General features: G+C 47.2%; 1 protein-coding gene across 1 annotated transcript in view; it reads left to right on the top strand.

Annotated features, from left to right (window-relative positions):
* The first annotated feature begins 1,419 nt into the window (after window positions 1-1,419).
* ANKRD12 (ankyrin repeat domain 12) overlaps window positions 1,420-7,761 on the top strand; it is a 59,193-nt gene continuing 52,851 nt past the window's right edge. Inside the window, exon 1 of the mRNA XM_051772583.1 lies at window positions 1,420-1,630. The gene's annotated coding sequence lies outside the window, so the exon portion shown is untranslated. The remainder of the gene's footprint in view (window positions 1,631-7,761) is intronic.

Here is a 7,761-nt window from a genome sequence, read left to right as displayed (position 1 = left end):
GTGATGCTTTTCTCTACCCATGCTGGTACGATGGGTGGAGATCTGAATATAAAGCAAGTCCACAACAGGCAACCTTAAAGTAATCTTGTAATTCTGAAAAAAAATTTGCTTTTCTGACTTGAGTAGTAAATATTAGGCATTTTCTACACAATAACAGACGATCCAGTACTAGAGTGAGCACAGCAATTAAGGCCACGCTAAAGGGCTTTGTTTAGCTGCCTTCTCAAAATACTACACCTGGCAGCTACACAATCTTCAGCACCTCCCAGAAGCAATGTGAAGAGCATTATTTGGGAACCCAACACTACAGCAGTACACAGGTTCCACAAGTCTCACCATATTAATAAGCAGATGCAGAACCCTTCGCGAGGGCAAATGAATGACCCGTTTCCAAGGCTGCAACCACGGCTAGGACGTCAGTCTACTTCAGAAACCTCTTTCCATGCGTTTATATGACGTCTGGCTAATTGGTGTAAGCAAGGCACCCCCAAAAAAACTGAGCACCTGGAAGTCGTCTGGTCCTGCAGCTCCACGCCTGCCCCTGCCGGGAGGGAGCGGCAGCCGAGTGCGGATGGGGACTGTGCCTGAGCCGGGGGGGGGGATGCGGCACTGACCAGATCCCCAGGCGCGGCGGGATCGGCATCCCGCAGCCTCTCCCGAAGGCGAACGGCCCCCCCCGGGCTCTCCGGCACCGCGCCACACGCACCTGCGTCCGGGGGCTTCTCCCGAAAGCTGCGGGACCTTTAGCCGCAGCCCCTCCGTACCGGACCGTGCCCGGTTCCTCATCGGGATGGGATGCGCCCGCCGCACAGGCGCACGCGCACTGCACCGCTCCGTTAAAACTCACTGCGCCATCGCCGCCGGAAAAACCCCACCCCGGGGACGGGGCGGTAGGGGCAGGACGGGGCGAGGTGGGGAGCGCCGGGGGTTCAAGGTCAGCTCCCGTCCCACGGCGGGAGGGGGACTGGGAAGCTCTCGTCCGCCATCTCGTCCCGTTACCGGCCGCCGCCGCAGCCGGGGCCGCCATTTCCAGAAGGTTCCAGCGGCCGCGGCCCAAGAGGATGCGCGGCTCCCCCACTCACCCCGGCGCGTGCGCAGTGCTCGCCTCCTCCCGCCGCCGCCGCCCTCTTCCCCCCCCGCTTCCCCCTCCAGGCTCGTCCGTCCCTGGCACTCCTCGAGCCCGTCGTTCCCCGCGGGCGTCCGTGCCTGTCTCCCTCGGGACAGGGGTAGGAATGGGGCGGAGAGGAGCGGTGCTACCCCCCAGCCCCCCGCCTGAGCGCTGTGTCGTTGGCGGCGCCGTCGCTCGCCCGCGTCCCGTGCCCTGTGCGAGGGCCACGTGGGCGGCGCGCGGCCAATGGGAGCGCGGCTGGGAGGGAGGGCGGGGGGGGGAGCGGAGCAGCGCGCGGGGCGTGAGGGAGACAGGGAAGGAGGGAGGGAAGGAAGGAAGGCGGGCAGGCGGGCGGGGTGTTTGCAAGCCCCCGGCAGCCCCAGCGCCCGGAGCCGCGGCTGAGCCCGAGCCCCCGGGCATTGCGAGCGGCACCCGCTTCCCTGCCCAGTCCCCGCGGCTGCGCCGTCCAGAGAGAGCGCAGGAGGAGGAGGACGCGTCCCGCTGCCGCGCTCCCGGGAGAAGGTAAGGACCGGAGCGCACCTTCCCAGCGCGCGGCGGGGACCCCCGGCCCCACCCGGTGCCCGCGGGGTGCCCCCTCCTGGTCCCCGAGTGGCGGGAGCGCCCACCCGGTGCCGCCTCGGGGGTGTCACCGCCGGGCAGCGGGCACCGCGCCGCCGCCCGGCCCCGTCCGGCCGCGCTGTCAGCCCGTCAGCGCCGCGGCGGGAGCCATGGCCGCCGCTGTCACCGCCCGGCCCGCCCAGCCCGGCCCCTGCCCCGCCGCCCGGCGCGGGGGGTTCCCGCGGGAGGCAGGGCCGGGAAGGTGCGGGGGAAGGCAGGGAGGCGGCGGCGCACGGGCGACCGGGGCGCGGGTGCCGAGCGCGGCATGGCAGCGTACACACACATAACACACACGGACACACGCACATAGCACACACGCCCCGCCTCCGGGTCGGGAATTTCGGCTGCTCCCTGCAGCCTCGGGAGTTGCTCCGCCGAGGTCGGCCCCGCCGAGGCTGCTCGGCAGGATAACGCGTTCCCTGCCTTCCTGCCAGCGCCAGGCAGCCGCCGCCGATGTGGATGGAGCGCAGCACAGGTGACAGCAGGCAACAAAGGAAGGGCAAGGAATGAGAGAATGCCAGGCTCGGTTGTACAGTTCTTCATTCTAGTTACAGCCTGAGGGGCCATTGATAATACTCGGTCTTTTTTTTGTATATATGTTTTTTGTTTCCCAAAGGACCGTATACCTGATAAGAAATAAAAGGATTTTTAATTTATTTTTTCTTTACTTTAAACTCCCGAAGAAAATGAATAGTTTACAGAATCACAGAATCAATTAGGTTGGAAAAGACCTCTGAGATCTTCTAGTTCAACCTGTGACTGAACACCACCGTGTCAGCTAGACCATGGCACTGAGTGCCATGTCCAGTCTTTCGTTATACACCTCCAGGGATGGTGACACCACCACCTCCCTGGGCAGCCTATTCCAATATCAGTACTGTTATTTAATATCAGTATTATCAACTAGAGGTCTTGTGGAAATTGCCTGGGGCACTGTCACTGCATTCCACACCTTTCTCCTGTGGGCCATATGATGCAGAGGAAAGTCTGAATTTTATACCTCTGAATTACAAGATAATTCATGGGATAAAGCAAATTTTTAATGGAGAAAAGCGAGTGAATTGTGGTGCTTATAGGAACAAAAAGCTATTGGACAGACGTGGAGCAGTCCAAATGTACTTATGTTCCAGGAAAAAACTGTCTAATCTTGGAACGTGAGGAAGGGGTGAGATCATTGTGTCTATAAGAAATCATTAACTGTTATTAAAATAATTCACTTTTATTGACATGTCATGATTTGGTGGTGGGGGGCACTTCTCTCTAGTTTTAAAATAGCAAGGGTTTAGGTGTATTTCAATATGTAGGTGGTGGCAGCTTAGTTAGTCTAGGTAAGGACATGGTGAGCTACTCACAGGTGCTGTGTAGCTGCAAGGAGCCAAGCATCCTATGATTTCTTCTTCCACTGGAATCCTTTGCTACAGTTCAGTGGGTAAGAATCCCCAGAGTAATAGATCTTGAAAATTCTTTGAGATGTTAGGGTATTTCAACTGTTCTTGTCATTTGAGGTTGTGCAGGTGTTGGGTATGTCTCACTCTTTTTACTCTTAATTATGGAAATTCAGATTCCGAGCTGACTTTGTGACTTGATCAGCTGAGGACCTTAATCTCACCCTCTTTGAATTTAGTAGGTTTCTGTGCAAACTGGAGAAACTGTTTGAGTAAAATTGCAGGATTTGAGGTACAGCAGAATACTTCTTCAGAAAGGGAGTGGTGATGTCATTGACTACCTGTGTCTTTTCACACCGCACCTCCCCCTTAATACTTTTACTTTTCTGTATGTCTTGCAAGATGAAATGTCAGAGAGTACCAATGTTTTTCTCAGCACCCAGGGGACTATGGTGGCATACTTGTGGCGATGTCAGTTTTTCAGTGTGTTATGTGAGTCCCTTCCGATTTCCTGGCTTTTCCGGGGTAATCACTGAGTGCAGGCAGTTGATCAGAATGCCTTTGGTTCTTTCACTAAGATGACAGTTCTGTCTTTCAAATATAAATATTTTTGGCTTTCCCTTGCCATCTCTTTGTGTGTTCTTCTCCCACCCAGAGGATTATTCAAAATCGTTTGTGAACTCTGAATACTACAGACATTAAAGCTTAGAACAGATGTTGTGTAAGAAAGCAAGCCCCATGCAACAAACTTAAATTCATGTACGGTTTCTTCCAGCAGGCTTGCACAATAGTAACTTCTTAGAGGAAAAATCTTTTAATAAGCAGGTTGAATGAGTGCTTGTATGAAGCTTCCATGTTTGCTTGGCATTAGTTGCAGGAGGTACTGCTATCTTACCACTTACCTTAGGATTAAAAGCATATACTGAAAGTTGAATACCAGTGTTTGTAAATTAGTGCTCATCAATTGTATTCTTGAACAGCAGTTTCTTTGCGCTTTTAGGTGTCTGTTTAAATAGCTACAAACCCCACAAGCTGTTGCAGTTTAAGCTTAATTAGGTGGACAGTCCTGGATATCCTTTTTAGTGGAAAAATGGACACCTAGAAATGGCTGAGCTAGAACTTCTTCCTCAGTATTGGGCATACAGACAGGACAATTCTATTTGTTGAACTGATTTACCATGTTTAGATGATCCTAAGCTGATGAAATGGGCTGGAAGACTAGTGCAGTTGGTCCTCTTCAAAACTGGAACAAACTATTGATCACAAAATAAGTAATGATTAACTTGCTACCACATTGTTAATCTGCACACTCAGAAAAACTTCCTTGATGTTTTTGGGGATCTTATCTAATGAAGAAATGCGCTGGGCATAAATGTTTGGTGTTTCTTCTTTTCCATGTTCTATTGCAGATGGAGTATTATAAATGTTGATTGGTCATTTAGTCTCCAAATCAAACTATTTTTTTAACTACATCATTAGTCTCTACTTAGACTCTAGTGACAGATGGTATGAAATAAATATTAGCACAAACTCAGACTTGCATTTTGTGTTATTACAGTGAATGATTTTGTTAACAGAATCACAGAAGTCAGTACCCTGCTAACATCTTCAGTTCTTTCCTTATCAGTTCATTATTATTCCAGACCCTAGAGAAATCTTACGAAGTTCTTCAAGAAGCTTATGGAGGCAGTTGAGGACCTTTATTGACACCTTGCTTAAAGCCTAAATATTCATTTAAAAAGAGATTTGAAGCCCTTGAGAGTATGACTTTGCCTTGGCTTATTTTGGGTTGTCTCGCTGGATCTGACAAAGCATCCTTATGTCTGCTGCAACTGCTTTTATCTTTAGCGAACAACAAATGAATAAACACTCCTCAGTTTCATGGCTTCTACTCAGAGTGCTCTAGGTAGTGATAATGTCACAAGAGGATGGGTTTCATACAGGTTTATGTTAAAAAAAGCCATTAGCAATGTTAGAGACAGAATTATGGGCTATATTAGAGAGAAAAACTAATAATGAACATTGAGGAGAAAGGCTTGATATGTATAATTTTCTACTCTGCTCCTATCATGTGCTTTCTACTTGTAAGGAGCCTGGTGGAGATGGAGAGTATTGGAACAACTCTGTGTCTTGCATTTGTGAGGCTGGAAAACATCAGAGGTAGAAAGCAATTTTTTTCCCATCCTAGCTTCAAAATGTATTATATGCAACAGAAACCAAATAACACTTAACACATTTCCAGGAGTACTCTTGTGGTAGATGTTAGAAAGTTCATTGCTTGATGACAGCTAAAGGAGCTTACTTATGTGAAGACGTTTCCTGTGGTTTCCCTTCTCTTTCAAAGCCTTTTGTATTAGTCCTACTTAATAGGTGTCTGGCTACTCAAACTTCTCATAGCTTTCTTAGCTGTTTTGTGGAGCTGTCTTCCCCTTGTTTATGTGTCCTTAAATACTGCGTGCAACAAAGAACCAGCTGAGAGAAACCAACTTTCTGTGGTGCTCTACACTATTCAGCAACTTGCTAATCTGGGTTCTTACTACTATTATAATGATAAAGAGAAAACGGAACTTTCATTTAGTGATATTCTCCTTCTAGTGTGGGTAGTGCTAATCCATTCATCTTTTGACTTCAAGAAGAAAGAGGTGTCTTGACAGCCATATTACCTTTTTTAAATAAATAAAAAAATCTTGTCATTTCTCTTGAAAATAACTGGTTCTTTGCTTTCCAGTCCCTTTGATTCTCCAGATTACAGTAAAACATTAATGAAGGTTAATTGCAGCACTCACTGTAGTTTTACAGATCTAAATAGTCATACTTGTCTGCAAACAGTATTCTGGTTGTTCTCTGTTTCCACTTCATCTGTTCCCTCGCTATCTCTTTCCACCCTGAAGAAAAATTATTTCCATAAAGGAGGTGACAGATGAGTTCGTTATTATTTTTGTGATAGGTAGCGATGGTCAAGAGGTGGCAATAAAGGCTGTTGAATATTTTGCACGTCTTCACAATTTAGCCAGGACAAAAACCTCTGTTATCCAGTTGAGAACCTGTGAGTAAGCCAAGCTTGCTTTCTTTCCTCCATCTGCTGCTTTAGGTTCTTCTCATGAATGGTAGCACTTGGGTGCACTGTTTTACCCGTGCTGAATCCTGCTAAAGTTGAAGGACTGTGAGTAGGTGTTGGCAGTTCATCCGTTTTTAGCCTGTGAAGGGCCTTTGCGTGCTTTTAAGTGATGTTCTTTCTATCAGTGCTGCAGATAAGTTGTGGGTTTTCTTGGGTTTAGATTGACAAATTATCATTAGCTTATGAAGGCCTAAATAGAAGATATTTGAAATCTCTTGTCTTGGAGATCTTTAGAAGGTTTCCAGAGGGAAAGTAGATTCCTGTAGAAGGACTTCAAAATTATTTGACAGTAGGCTTGCTTATCTTAAGTTTGGCTAAATACTGATAGAAAGGCTTTTAAGTTTTTCTTTGGTAGACTCTGCGTATGCAATGTTCTTTCTTAATTGACAAATATCTACTTACTTTAAGGAGTAACCAGTAGATCAAACCTGATGTTTACAACTCCCCTTCTCCATTTAGTGTAAAGAGAGTATCATATTATTCTAAACATCTGTGCAGGTGCTTCCTTTGAGCCCATAGCTCATCCTAAAAAAGACTCAAGAGGAAGCACCTGCGAACATACAAGTTTTTAGACTTGTAGATTAAAAGAGTTGACTAATGAATTTTGCAATAACTGTCTTTGGCTCCTAAGAGCCAGAGTTCTTGGGCTAGCATATTTCTTTTCCTTCCCCAGAACAGATTTCCTCTTTGTAAAATAAACGATCTTCTTAATTTTGAGAGGCTATTCAGAATAAAGGGAGATCCCTTCAGGTACTCCAGAAGCTTATCTATGTCTGATTCTAAGACGAGAGGTTGTTTTTCCATGGAAATGTTTATTTTGGCACCAAGGTATGTCCCTCAGTAGGAATATGATGTGTGTAGTCTACGTGGCTGTCTTAATGATATGATTTGAGTATGACATCCATACTCATAAGCCACACAGGTTCTTATAGCCACCTGTGTAAGCACTTGTTGGAATAAACGCTTTCCTAACTTCATAGCATAAGTTACTGGAGAAGGTAGAAGACACAAACCTTTCCATGTGCTGAACATGTCAGGAGGAGGAGAGAACTGCCAGGAGACTCGCTGCCACTGAGGTAAAGAGCATCTGCTTTTCTGATTCGTGGGACAGACTCATAGACTAGTTGAGATCGGAGGGCACCTCTGGAGGTTATCTAGTCCACCCCCAGGTTGTTGCAGGCTCGGCTAGTGCAGATTGCTTATGGGCACGACCGGTTGAACTTGACTGGAATTTGACCTGCTAGAGTGCAAATAATTTTATTTGTGAAGTTCTAATTTTAGTTAGTGTGTTGGGATTTCTTGCTGAACTTATTGTTCAAGGCTTGACAAATTATAAAACTGCCAGACCTTTTTTTTTTTTCAGCTGTTGTAGGTAATGTGTTTTTCCTGACTAATTTAATTTTTAATAGTCAAAGGATGCATTCTTCTTGTGCTGCCTGTGTGTGGTAGTCTTGTAAAGCTGTGGTGCATTCTACTAAGTTTTGCTACGCAGATTCTTAATAAAGTCTTTTTTCTTTTTTTTAACTTAAGTG

The sequence above is a fragment of the Manacus candei genome, unplaced genomic scaffold (assembly GCF_025592945.1).
Source record: "Manacus candei isolate 608988 ecotype Guabito, Panama unplaced genomic scaffold, ASM2559294v1 h1tg000008l, whole genome shotgun sequence".
In the NCBI taxonomy this organism is placed as follows: domain Eukaryota; kingdom Metazoa; phylum Chordata; class Aves; order Passeriformes; family Pipridae; genus Manacus; species Manacus candei.
Note: the sequence above shows the minus strand (reverse complement) of the source record. Positions and strands in the feature narration are given on the sequence as shown.